General features: G+C 42.0%; 1 long non-coding RNA gene across 1 annotated transcript; it reads left to right on the top strand.

Moving 5' to 3' along the window:
• The first annotated feature begins 12074 nt into the window (after positions 1-12074).
• Positions 12075-13996, top strand: LOC127529070 (uncharacterized). The gene is made up of 3 exons (XR_007935736.1): positions 12075-12262; positions 12620-12727; positions 13832-13996. It is a non-coding gene; the product is annotated as an uncharacterized LOC127529070 (long non-coding RNA).
• Positions 13997-14712: the final 716 nt, after the last annotated feature.

Below are 14712 nucleotides of genomic sequence, written 5' to 3'. Positions count from 1 at the left end.
ATATAATAAAGGGTAGAGCAGGATCTTTTTTCTTAAGAGGCTGCATTATTTTAATGTAGGTAGTGATACCCTTCATATCTTGTAAAAATCTGTGATGCCATGTGTAATTTTATACGCTGTGGTGTGCCAGGCCGGTAGCATCACTTAAAGAAAGGCCCGCCAAATCAACAAGCTAATTAAAAGGACACGCTCAGTTATGGGACAAACTCTGGACCCACTGGAGTTAGTAGTAAAGAAGATAATTAAAACAAACCTGAATGCCATTATGAACAATGCTGCACATCCATACTCTGACACAGTACTTTCAGCCTGGAATTATTCTGCAGAAGTGTGTCAAAAAATGCTACTGGGGCTCCTTTATACCAACAGCAATATGTCTGTATAATGCCTCACTGTAAATGTGACAGCCGAAGTCAGAAGTTTTTTTTTCTTTCTTTTTAAATTTTTCTTTCTTTTTAGTTGGTCTGGTGTGTGTTCAGATTATAGTGTGTGTGTGTGGGGGGGTGTGTACATACTGTCACGCATGAGTTCTTCTTCCAAGTTCTTCACAGGTAACTGCAGCACAGAAAGACCGCCCAGGAAGGGCAACTAACTCCACCCCTTCTGCTCCCAGGACTTTAAACTTGAGTGTGCCCAAAGGAAAAAGGTCACTTATGGCATATGCGACCAAGGAGAAGAGCTCAACAAGCTGTCTGAAAAGTGCCTTATGAGGAGAAGCCTTGATTACCTGACTGTTGAGAAGCAACCTTATTTTATTTATTCTTTTGTTAAATGCCATCGTGCATTATTTTATTTGTGTATTTTTGGCAAGTAAACGAGACAGCTGGCTTGGCACCCCAAATACCTGCAATTGTATAGGCCTGTTATTCCTTGGATCACCACAATACTTATTTATCTATCTATTTATGTATTAATTTACTGAAATAGCTTGTTTAAAAAGACATATTTCCCGCTGGAGATAAATAAACTTCTATCTATCTTGATTGAATGGAAAGCTTTTAAAATGAAAAATGAGTCTGAGCGCTCATATGCTTTCTGTTTTGACATTTCAGCCTGTTACTAATAAACATAGACAGATAAAGGAGTTCAATGTGGTTGCATTAACCCTTTGTGGCAGTTTACATGAAGCGTCACATTGTGAGTCACAATGCAGAAGCATCAGAGGTTAACTGGATTTAAAGCCAGAGTGCAGTACAGCGTGTGTGGTGAACACTGGTTACAATGGGATAACTTAAAGTCACATGAGATCACATTCGCTTTCTTTCCTCCCTCATAGTCCTTGATCACTTTCATTTTTATGTTGAGATAAATTGCCTTTTTTTCTTGTAATTGTAATTCAAATGTAACTGAATGTACTTGAAACCTCTGCAGGTAATAAACTGAGATCTAGATGAATGAGTCACGGCATACAGAGCTGGCGTGGAGAACACTGTCATTTGCCCATGAGACGCAATAGGGGTTGTAAGTCGAATGGTCATAAGATGCATAGGTTGTAAGTCGACGACTAGTTGCATGCATTTTTTAACTCTTTATTGTATATATATTTTTAAAAGTTAACTTATAACTTATGTATTCTGTGAATAATATCATAGTGTGTTTACTTTAGGTGTTGCACATTGGTTGATTTTTAGAAACAAGAGGCCCTACATTTGGAACAAGTGGGTTCCAAATGGATGGATGGATGAATGAATGGATTATTGCATAGAAAATATATATAGTGGTTCAGTGCTCTTCAGCCAATATATTATTTTTTCTTATATTTCATATATGTTCACATTTTGCTGTTCCATTTTAATAAGATGATGCAACCATAGAATTTAGTCTATAGTTAATTTTAGGACTGCAACAAAAGGATATTTTTGCAAAATGACTGTGGACACTTCAAAACCTTTTGCAAACATACAAGTAGTATTGAAGTCCTATTTTAATAGCATGTTACATCTTAGAAGTAACTAAATCTTATGGACATATTAGATACATATGCATTCAGTGTGCATTTGTAGTTAAAGATGAAGTTGTTAGGTTACTGTTAAGTACTGCATTTATTCTGCTCTAAGTGATGTGAAATCACAGGTGGTGAAGGTGTGAGGAGTGATCAAAATGCATTTGAGACTGTCCTATTAAGTGGAATGCCAGTAAATCCAAAGTTTTATTGTTAAATATAACTCCTGTCAGCAGTAATACATTTGCTATAATGTTGAAATAGCTTTTCTGTGCCACTTAAACACATGTTTTGTTGGATTGTGCAGCCTCTCCTCTGTAGCTGACTTGACATCTTTATTATTGGACATGGCCCACTCCATGAAGGACAGCTCCTCAGATTAGGGTGTAAGTGGTTGTCACACATGATGAAGTCTACAAAAGAGAATGGCTGGGTCACCTCTTCAAATCCCGAGTTTCACAGAATAGCCTTTTCAGCCCTTGCAGTGCTATGCAGTGTTCTCCTCATAAGGCACTTTTCAGTCAGCTTGTAGAGTTCTTCTCCTTGGTCGCATATGCCATAAGTGACCTTTTTCCTTTGGGCAGTCTCAAGTTTATTAGCTCAATAAATATAATGGCATACAGAGCAGCATTATCACTTGTGTACCCATGAGGGGGCACCACTGAGTCCCAAACCCAATACACAGTAATGCCCAAATCACTCATATATTTAAATTAAAAAGGTTTATTAAACCTTGACACATGAGGATGTTAGCCAACTCCCAGTGACTGCCAGTGGCGGCACTTCACCTCGTCTTTCTTGATCTGGAAAAGGCCTTCGACCGTATGTCACACAAGCTTATTTGGTACTTGTTACACTCTTATGGTGACCCGGAGGCCTATGTCCAGTGAGTCAAGCTGCTCTACATCGACTTCTTGAGAATTGTCCGCTGGTCGTTTGGCACTTCTCCACCCTTCAACATAAATATCCACCAGGGATCAGCCCTTTCACCTCTTCTCTTCATCGTGTGCATGGATACCATCACAGGTGATATCCAGTGACCTCACTCCTAGAACCTCTTGTATGCCAATGATGTGTGTCTCACCAACGAGGCTCGCACAAGCCTTGAAGACCAAATGTGGTGGTAGGTGGCTGAACTCAGCACCAACGGAATGTGTCTAAACCTTCAGAAGACGGAATATCTTGAGTGTGGCGAATAGACAGATGCCACTATCAGGTCGATGGCCACAATATTAAGAAGACTACGTAATTTCAATTCATTGGCTTGATCTTCCCCTCGGATGGTGACACTCTACCCAATGTTGCACCCATAACTGAGAAGATGTGCGAGGCCAGGCTCCAATGGTATTGGCCATGTTATCTGTAGCGCCAAAGACTCAGAAGCACAAACTGTGCTCCGTCTCATTCCATGCGGTCGGCGACCATGAGGCCAACCAGAGCACCGGTGGATGGATCAAATTAAGGATTATATTACACACGCTGACTTTGCCCCGAGGATGCTCTCGACTGTGCCAAGTGGAGACCTACAGTGAACCCTGCTTCAATGCAGGATGCCTGCTAGGACAAAGAAGATTAAACATCAGCACGCTTCCAAATCACCCTTCCAAAGATCAGTCGCACAATAACAATACTGAAATCAACCTAATCAATTCTTCCTCCTGTTGAGTGTTGCCCGCTGCCTCAGGAATGCTTCGTACACTGTGTCTTCCTGGAACCATTTCCAGTCCATAGAGAAAATAGGGAGGTTCTCCCCAAACAGCACTATCTTTCGGCACCCAGGGACCCCAAAAGTGTTGCACTTCCAGACTCCAATTCCCAGGCACTCCTTTGGGCAGGGCCGTCTTAATACATGGGCACGCTAGGCAGATGCCCGGGGGCCCCATGCTAATCCATGTATGTTGTGACTTGCTGAATGGTTGTGTAGGTAGGGGCCCCGGTGAACTGCTTTGCCCGGGAGTCTATATTGCTGTTAAGACAGCCCTGCCTGTGGGTGCCCTGACTGGGCTGCCACATAAGGACCACTGCCACTGCTTGCCAGTCCTTCTGTGCTTCCGGATAAGAAACCATCCTCCTTTCTCCACTTTCACTTAATAATAAATAATCCATGAATTGCTGTATCTAACCTTACTGTTAAACATTATTATGGGTGAAACTGATTTAATAACTGATACTATTTAGGTGGATTGGTACCATGTCCAGGGCTCATTCCTGTCTTAATTTTTTCTCAGTGCTAAAGGAATTCGCTCCTATTCTTTGCACCAAAAAAAATGATTTGTGGGGGTTTCAGAAATAAATGGGTTGGTAGAATATTAAAAATTTCAGAAACACACAACTTATCAAAATGCAAGGTCATTGGACATCAAGGACATATTATTCAACATGCAACAGGTGCTTACATTATATTCTAAAAAGAGAGACTCCCCATGTTCAATTATACTGATCTCTATCTCTATATTATAAAAAAAATCTTGGGAGATAGACGAGGGAGACGAGATGTGATCTTCTTGGAAGACACTTTGACATCACATGAGACAAGACAGTGAGACAAAAGGACAGCTACTGTACTGGCTTTTAAATGATCGATGCACAGCGCGACAAGCAGAACATGCAGCTCGCCAGTAGCAGCAAGCCAGCAGATGATCCAACCGCATTTCCTTAGCGTACGTTCAGCCCCCTTGTACAAGATGCTCCTCGTACCTCTTGCGAGGCAGTGTATAATCGATGTTGCTGGTTTACTTATCGATAAGACTATGTTAAAGCGGATGGTGACATTTTTACTTACCATCTTCTTCTCTCGAACCATACTAGAGATGCAAATGTAAACTACAGAAACTAGACTGGAATGGACTCTTTTCTTAAAATGACTATGGACCTTTCCCAAACTTATGTTTTTAATAGACTGAAGAATTTACCAGTTGCACCAGGCCACTTTACTTCTTCCCTTCTAATTGTGTACAATCTGAATTTATAAGGACCTGTTCTTCCACCTCCACTGCTGTAGGGAAAACCCAAAACTGCCCAAATACATTATCACCTTCCCGTGGGGGTTTTGGATACTTGATCACCTTTTCTGGGGTTCGAATCCTAGTTATGTTAAACAACAGACCTGAAGCACCCAGCATCACCTGTTTTGTCTAAGGCCATCAGACTTTTATGTGGCTGCCTTCAGACTGGTGTAGGTTTGCAGCCAGAGCATGCATAAATGAAATGACCATTGAGCTACACTGATGGCTAATCTCACCTCTGAGGCTTTTACTACAAGAACTGTGACTTTGAAAAATCAAATGGCCCAGGATATGCTTTTGGCAGCTGAGGGAGGTACCTGCAATGTGATAGGGAAGAAATGTTGCTTTTACATTATGGACATTTCTCACAATATATCTGACGTGGTCTATAAGATTGTTCATGCTGCTGGTCCAGTTTTTGCTCCTGAATACTGAGCGGTTTAATGAATTACTTTTTGTTTGTCTGGCTTGGTTAAAAGCAGTATTTGTTGCTCTAATAATTTTTGTCATCATCATCCTATTATGCTACTGTAGTTTTAAATGCACTATACAAGTCTTTATGCCACCTGTCACCTGATATTGGTTTTGTTGCCTTGTCATTTGAACTGCCTTATACCAATGTAGACCTACCTGAATCAGTTACTTAAAGTAAATGATGACTGATTATAGTTGTTTCTGATAAATGATTTTCACTATTTGATTATACATTGATTAAATTAAATTATTTCTGTCCTTGTTAACTGTTAGCTTTTGCTAATTAACATTTTAATTAAAGCCTGTTGATCTGTGACCCAGTCTCTCTGCTACTTCTCTGCAATGTTAAGCATTGATAAGAGAACCAGTATAATCTAGTGTATCAGAATTCTGACTACAAGAGTCTTGTTTGTTAGTAACTAGGCATGACATGACAAATAAAACTAATCACTGTGATATCCCGTGTAGTGGGAAGTGGCCCCCAGCCTACACTCTGGACATCTGATAGTTTATGAACCGAACAGGATCAGTGGAGAGATGAGACACAGACAAAAATTGAAGGGTGAATGGTGCAGTTTTAGTTTACAAGAGTGCTGTACAACCAAAAATGCAGTAGTGTCAGGTGGGCTTTGAGACACAGTCCTTCAACACTGACACTTCTTTAGAAATAAATTTTTAAAAAAAAGGAAAAATATGGTGTATTTACAAAAATCGTGCACTCCTAAAAAAACTACACACCCACACTCCAATGATGAAGGTTGTCTTCTTTTATCTCTGGCTCAAGAAGCTCCTCCAGCAGGAAAGAAAAAATGCACAAAAACAAGTGTGTGTATATACAAAACAATTGCACCAAACCCAAAATCAAAATTATCCAAGCACCAAATAAGTATATATACCTCCACCAAATATAATCACTAGGAGATATATAACTCTATATACAGAGGTGGGTAGTAACAAGTTACATTTACTTCGTTACATTTACTTGAGTAACTTTTTTAAAAATTGTACTTTTAAGAGTAGTTTTACTGCACCATAATTTTTACTTTTACTTGAGTACATTTGTGAAGAAGAAACGCTACTCTTACTCCACTACATTGGGCAACACTTGAATCGTTACTTTTTTCCATTATATACGCTATATTTTTGCCAGAGAGAAGCCGCCAGTGGATCTACTGCATGACTCTTTCACAAATCAGACGTAGCAACAATAATCACAAGACTCAGTTTCACCAATTAGATGTAGCAACAATAATCACATGGCTACGTTTCACAAATCAGACATAGCCATGCAGTCACATGATCACCCACCAACTCCTCACAGACAGTGGACGGGGGGGTATTTTCCGTACGTCGCTTAAATCGTCCGATGATCAGATGCCTCATCTTGGATGAGTTAATGCCGGTGAAACTCATCCGGGATAAGTCAGTTTTTCAAACGCAGCCGTGTAGTAGATATGTTTAGCTGAATCTAATCATCCGAGATGAATGCACACGCCCGCGCTGATTGAAAAGCCCATATATATTGAGTATAGAAAGCATGATCAACAAGTCTTTGATAGGCTGTAACAAAAAAATTCCACAAATAAGCACCCCCTCCCCCCCCCCCCCCCACACACCCTGCAGCGCAAGACCTTTTATTCGAAGGACATGAAGAATTTGAAGATTTAATATGCACAAGGGGTAACACTGCAAAAGCAGCCCAAATCAGAAAAGACGGCTGGCAAAAATTGGCCAACAAATTAAACACTAAGTAGTGTGCATTGTACTTACTGAATGCAGCGCTTCATTTCCTATGTGTCAGATTAATTATTATTTAATATGTCATAATTCCAGATCAAACGTGAGTAAAAGGAGAACATGGGAACAGGTTAAATTGAAGTACAAGAATATACTTCAAACTGGTAAATATTGGTATATAACTATTTAAAGAATTGTTGACATAAATAATCATCCATCCATCCATTTTCCAACCCGCTGAATCCGAACACAGGGTCACGGGGGTCTGCCAACACAGGGCACAGCCAATCCCAGCCAACACTGGGCACAAGGCAGGAACCAAATAAATAATCATGTATAATATAAAAAACATTAATATTAAAGCTAATAAGAAGGCACACAAGCAAAAAACAGGCGGAGGTCCACGCGTTCCAGACCTAACCCCTGCAGAAGAGTTGGCTGTCCAGCAAAATGCCCATCGCCCTGTTTCTGAGGGCATTCCAGGGGGAAGCTCCTCCTCAGAACCAGTGGCAGGATGCAGTGGTCACTTCATTTCAGGTAAAGGATGGTCATTGCATATATTTGTCCTCAATGTGTGCCATAGGTATGTTCCAATATAGCCCTCTTTTTTTTTGTTGGGTCAGATGCAGGGAATGTCATATCCCTAGAACTTATGTCTGACCAATGAGATATTGACGAAGGTCAAATATTTGATGAAGACACTGTGTCTGATTATTCATCAGGAGGAGATGGTACATTTTCCAAATAATGTTTGATCAAACTCCACTCTGATCAGTCCCATGTGCCCCAATCCCATTTGGAAATCCTGGGTAATGAGAATGTTAGCCTGATTGTGAGATTCTTTATGGAACTGTGAGTGTTTTTGCCTGTGTATTACCTACCTGCAATGGCATGAAATGCCTCTTTTATTGTCTGCACACACAGGTGTCCAGGAAACACTATGAAAACCCGAAGGAAATTTTTCAGAGCCAAACAGACTTTACGAACTGCCTGGCAAACTGCACTTTTAGATAGATTTTCCGCATCGCCTACTGTATATAAAAAAGTGCCGCTTGCAAAAATCCTCATAGCAATGCATACTGTCTGTGTGGCTGTGAGAGCCCGACTTCGCCTAGTTAGACTTCGAATATAAGGTGCTATTTTTTGAGGTACAATATTCCCCCTCGGCTAAAGCAGTATCTTTCGAAAAGAATTTCCTCCGGGAGCAATAAAGGATCTTGCCGATCGTGCAAAACCCTCTCTATATGAATTTCTCTTCTTATAATTTGCGCACCAATATCAATTGGTCGCTCATTCATGAACGACAAAGCCATGACTGAATGAATTCCATGTACGGACACTGATTAACTGTGTGAGCTAATCCTTGTTTACATAGAACAAACCTGCTCTGAGCAGGTTTGAGGATTCAGATGTGTTGCTATGACAACACATTCAGCAAGAGTTTCGAAAAACCGACAGATCCAGGATCATGCCAAATCGTCAACAATTACATCCGGCTAATCGAGTAATCCACGTACGAAAAATACCCCCAGGGAAAGAAAGAATACATGAAAAATGAGAGCCAACTCCTGCTGAAGCTTAACCATCACTTCATGAGTGAAGAACAAGCACGGTTTAACCAAACATTCACAAACACAGACAGTCAAGGTAAAGTGAGACTTCTTGTACGTGCACAATCTGCCTTGTTCTAATGTTATTTTCTATCAGCTGTGCTATTTGTCAGTGTACAGTATATCTTGTCACTGTAAGTAGTTTGCATTGTTCAAACATACATGTTACCTATTATAGGTTTGTTGTGAAAAACTGAGATTTGGAACTTTGCATTATTTGTGCTTCTTTATTTTGTAAAGATGTTATTTATTTTTACTCATTTTTACTCATTTTTTATTTTATTATTTGGAAATAGCAGAATTTGCACATTCTTTTATATTTTTGTCTTCCTTATTACAACATTTCTAAAAAATAAATCATTTATTATGATCAAACAGTTACACAGTACTTGAGTAGTCTCTTCACCAAATACTTTTTAACTCTTACTTGAGTAATTTTTTGGATGACTGCTTTTTACTTCTACTTGAGTAATATTATTTTGAAGTAACGCTACTCTTACTTGAGTACAATTTTTGGCTACTCTACCCACCTCTGTCTATACAGTGGAACCTCGGATCACGACCATAATTCGTTCCAAAACTCTGGTCGTAAACCGATTTGGTCATGAACCTAAGCAATTTCCCCCATAGGATTGTATGTAAATACAATGAATCCATTCCAGACCATACGAACTGTATGTAAATATTTTTTTTTTAAGTTTTTAAGCACAAATATAGTTAATTAAGCCATAGAATGCACAGTGTAATAGTAAACAAAATATAAAAACATTGAATAACACTGAGAAAACCTTGAACAACAGAGAAAACTAACATTGCAATAGTTCGCGCTATAGCGCTACCAACTGCTGGGTAAAAACACTTTTTTTTAATGAGTTTTAAGCACAGGGAAAAAATGAACATTTGAAAAAATCCGTAATTTAATAAACCACCAACATTGCAACAATGCACGCTACAAAGAGAAGTGAAAACAAAATCAAGCCCAGTGCATTCTTTAACTGCCTTCCTACCTTATGCGTCCAGCCCCCTCTCTCTCGCGCTGCCTGTGTGTTTGCGTCTGTCTCTCTCTCTCACCTGTGTGAGTGCGTCTGTCTCTCTCTCGCACTGCCTGTGTGTGTGTGTCGCGCTCTCTCGCTCTCTCTCTCTTGCTCACTGCACAGGAAATGCACAGGGAGAGACTGAACATGTACAAACCGAAAGGGAAACTGGCTTGTTCATATACCGAGTGTGTGGTCGTGAACCGAGGCAAAAGTTTGGCGAACATTTTGGTCGTAAACCGATTTGTACGTGTACCGAGATGTTCATGAACCGAGGTTCCACTGTATACAAAAGAATATGTACAAAGCCGCCAAAATCACAACTGCTACTCCAATAGCTCAGCAGTGCTTACTCCTACTTCGCCTTTAGGTCCACTGACGGCCCCTGTTGGCCGGTAACTCCTTAAATATAACTGGCAAGATTGCCCAGCTAATCTGCCACCCCGTCTACCTCACGCACCTATCCAGGCAGACGCTAGCGCATTCATGCCATGCACCGCGACATGCCCCGAGCAACTATGTATTTAAAATCGAACCCCTGTTGATCGCGCGTGTAAGCCTGGATAGGGGGACAGCCAACGGTTATGCTGAACTCAAGCACACCAGCTGCCGACTCACCAGTAAGCAAACTCATTTATTTACTATATGGGATCCCAATCTCGGACTCAATTCTGTTTATACAAACAAATGCCGGCTTTTTCTTTCAGGCGCGCCGCACCTCAAACCGCCTGAGGTGGGCAGGCTGCGAGGACACTGGTGTGTAAAAATTAACACATGCAGAGAAACCCGTACTGGCCATTATACCGGCTCCACGGGTGTCCAGACCCACTGTGCCTCACAGCACTTACTCGCTAAATGGCCCTGCGTTCCCGCGGCAGCGCCCTCAACACACCAATGGTAAACCGCTGTTTCGAGTTTAATGCTTCTTCAACTTAAATTTGAATTTGGTAATGCGCAGGTCACGCCTTACCACACACCCTCCCCCTTAAGATTACAGGTCGCAAGGTCGGGCAAGTAAGATTTTTCTTTCCCGACACATAGTGGACCTGAAATCTATAAGGGTGGAGCGACAAATACCAACGGGCCACCCGTGCATTTGAATGTATCATTCGCTGCATCCATTGCAAAGCCCTATGCTCACTCTCTACCACAAACTCTGTTGACAAAAGGTAATATTTTAAACTATCAATTGCCCATTTAATAGCTAGTCCCTCCTTTTCCAATACTGCATATTTCTTTTCTCTATCAAACAGCTTTCGACTGACAAACAAAATAGGTCTCCTTTCTTCTCCTTCCCCCTACATTAAAGCGGCACCCAAACCTTCCCCTGGGGCGTCAACCTGTAAAATAAAAGGTTTGGAAAAGTCAGGACTGTGCAATAATAAATTTTCACAGAAAACTTTTTTCAACGTATTAAAAGCATGTTCACATTTCTCTGTCCATATGATGTTCCTAGGGGCTTGGTCTTTCAGGAGGTCAGATAGGGGTGCTGCAATACTTGAAAAGTTTGGTATGAATCAACGGTACCACCCCACCAGTTCCAGAAAGGAATGGACCTGTCTTTTTGTTGCTGGCTGCAGACGATTCTGGATGGCAGCCACTTTGTTAACCTGAGGACAAATAATACTGTCCCTTATGGTGTAACTCAGGTATTGCACCTCTTCCTTGGCTAAAACTGTTTTTTCTGGCTTTACCACCAAACCAGCAGCTTTTAGACTGTCAAGCTTCAGCAAGGTGCTATAAGTGGTCTTCCCACGATTAACTAAACACTACTACATCATCAATAAATGCTCTAGCGTAGCTTTCTGCTCCTTGCAGCACTTTGTCCATCAGGCGATGGAAATTGGCAGCTGCCCCATGTAGACCAAATGGCATTACGGTGAACTGGTATAGGCCTCCTGGCGCTTGAAATGTGATAAGTGGCTTGGACTCCTCTGTCAGTGGTATCTGCCAATAACCTTTACATAAATCAGTAGTTGTTAGAAATTTTGCAGGACCCAAATGCTCCACTAATTCATCTACCCTTGACATGGGGTAGGCATCAAAAGCAGATATTGCATTAACTTTTGAATAGTCTACACAAAAACACATTTGTCCATTTTTCATTGGTACAAGAACCACAGGACTGCATCATTCACTCACTGATGGTTCAACTATTCCAAGTTGTTTCATCTGCTCCAGTTCCTCTTTGAAGACCTCCTGCAAACATGCAGGGATTCGGTAATATACAGTTCTCACCGGAGCTGGGGAGGTAAGTCTTATATTATGTTGTATAAGATCGGTCTTACCAGACAGAGCTCCAAACAAACCCTCAGGAATGATCTGTTGAATATCCTGTCTCTGTTTGTCACTTAGGTGTTCCAATGAGGGCAACACTCCAGCATCTGGTCTGGAGGGCAAATACTGTTCCTCTGCCTCATCCTCTTCCAAGACACTTTGAATGAGAAACTGGAAGGAAGGGTTAGTATTCTCATGCCAAGCCTTTAATATATTTATATGAAATTTCTGTTTTGGCTTCTGTGGATGGTCAGGTATCTCAGTCTCATAAGTGACTGGACCCTTCTGTGCTGTCACTATATAAGGCCCCTGCCACTTAGCTAGTAAGCTGCTCTCAGAAGTAGGCAGCAACAAAAATACCTTTTGTCCCACAGTGAGGTTACGTTCTCTTGCAGCTTTGTCATACCATGACTTTTGTTTAGTTCGTGCCTTCTCCATATTCTCTCTCACCATCTGGGATAGGTAAGCAAACTTCTCCTGTAACTTGAGCACAAAAGTTAGCACATTCTTTGATTCTGTTCTGTCTTTGTCTCCTTCTAGAGTCTCTCTTAGGACACTGAGAGGACTGTGTACATATCGACCATACAGCAGTTCAAATGGGGAGAATCCTGTTGATGACTGCAGAACCTCTCGATATGCGAAAAGCAGGTAGGGTAACTATTGGTCCCAATCAGACCCTGTCTCATTCACAAACTTGCGCAACATCTGCTTCAACGTAGCATTGTACCTTTCTACAAGCCAATCAGTCTGCGGATGATAGGGTGTGGTCCTTAATCGCTTGATTCCTAACAAACTGTTCACTTGTTTCATCAGTTTAGAAGTCAGGTTGGATCCCTGATCAGTTAAAAGCTCTTTGGGAATCCCTACCCTGGAGAACAGCTGTATAAGCGTCCTAGCTATACTGCCGGCATTGGTCTTTTTGAGGGGAAAGGCTTCAGGGAACCGTGTCACATAATCACACACTACTAAAATGTATTTATAACTAGTGCGGCTCCGTTCTAAAGGCCCGACCAGATCGACTGCAATCCTGGAGAATGGCTCTTCCACTACTGGCAGTGGTATTAAGGGCACCTTATCTCCCCTTTTTACAGGTCCTGCTTTTTGACACTCTGCACATTCTTTAATGTATTTTGCCACATCCTTTGTTCAGCCCAGCCAATAAAAATGTCTAGCAAGCCGTTCTGATGTCTTTACATGCCCCATATGTCCAGACCAAGGGCTGCTATGACTAAGGAAAAGCACTCTAGCCCTCAGATCCTTTGGCAACACCAGTCTCTGTCCACTCTCGTCTTGGTGGTGAAGTATGTTATGCTCTATGACAGACTTTTCTCCGGTTTTAGCCTGGAGTCCCCTCGCAGCCTTGTCGAAACAAACACACAAGCTTGGGTCATCATGCTGAGCGGTGGCCACATCACTCGGGATGTCAAAGGCATCTCCTGGAAGAATAGATGAAGGTACAAAGTTACTAGCCTTCTGGGGAACGCCCCAGAGCTTCTCTTGCCTCCTCTGACTCCGGGCTTTATGGTACGTGCGCGAGTTCTCAGCTTTTGAAAACGGCAGCTCATCCCAGTTATCTTGGGATCTCTCCCACTGCTTGGCTGCTTGAGTCCGTGTGACCACAAGTGTCTCTGCCTGCGGAGCACTCTGTAGCAAATCTTCGATACCCGGCACGTCCAACCCTAAAAGTATTGGGTATGGCATGTTATCCACAAGTCCCATTGGTAACTCATAACCTACCCCTTTTATCAACAGGTTCACCCTTACCAGAGGATAGGTGACCTCTTCACCGTGAACACACCTCAGAGCTACGCTCTGCCCTGACTCAGCCACTTGGCCTTCCAGACACTCTCGTCTCACCAAAGACTGGATGCTTCTGGTATCTATCCGTGCTTTGTGCTGCCGTCCTGCTATAGTAACCCTCACCACCTTCTTCCTGTTTACTAAAGGAGTCTTCTTCGCTGGCAGTGGACAAGGTTCAAAACAAAGTTTTGTCTCTCTCCTGTTGGGGCAATTCCTAAGAATGTGGCCTTTCTGGTTACAACCATGGCAAATCACTCCTTCCCTATAAACTCTTCTCTCGGGTAGGTGGACTGCACTAACTAGGACCACAACCCGTATCAACCTGAGACATACCTTTGGGCTGTTCCATTGGTCTAGGTTTCATGCTGACTTTGTCTTCTCTTCACAGGTTCCTTGGACAAAGAGCGGCCAAAAACATCTCTGCAAGGTCTGTAGCTTCCTTGGAGGTTTTAGGACGATGTCCCTCCACCCAGGTCCGCAGTCAGCCATCGAACACCTGTAAAAGTTGTTCTAATAAAGCAAAGTCAATTATTTGATCAACAGTGTGTTTATCATGTTGTGACCATTTTGTACTTAGTTCTTTTAGGAGTGCCAGAAGCTCCTTTGGAGACTGTCCATGCTCCCACTCTACAGAGCAAAATCTGATTCTGTATGTTTCTGTGCAGATTTCAAATTGTTTCATAGGAATGGCCCCTTTAAGGCTGTCATACCTCAAAGACTCCTCCGCTGGCATGGCCAAAAACCCTGCTCTGGCTCTCCTTGTCAGCAAGGGTACCAGGCAGAATGCCCATTCCAACTTCGGATAGCCACATTCTGTCGCCATCCTTTCAAAG

Source organism: Erpetoichthys calabaricus, chromosome 9 (genome assembly GCF_900747795.2).
Source record: "Erpetoichthys calabaricus chromosome 9, fErpCal1.3, whole genome shotgun sequence".
Classification (NCBI taxonomy): Eukaryota; Metazoa; Chordata; class Cladistia; order Polypteriformes; family Polypteridae; genus Erpetoichthys; species Erpetoichthys calabaricus.
Note: the sequence above shows the minus strand (reverse complement) of the source record. Positions and strands in the feature narration are given on the sequence as shown.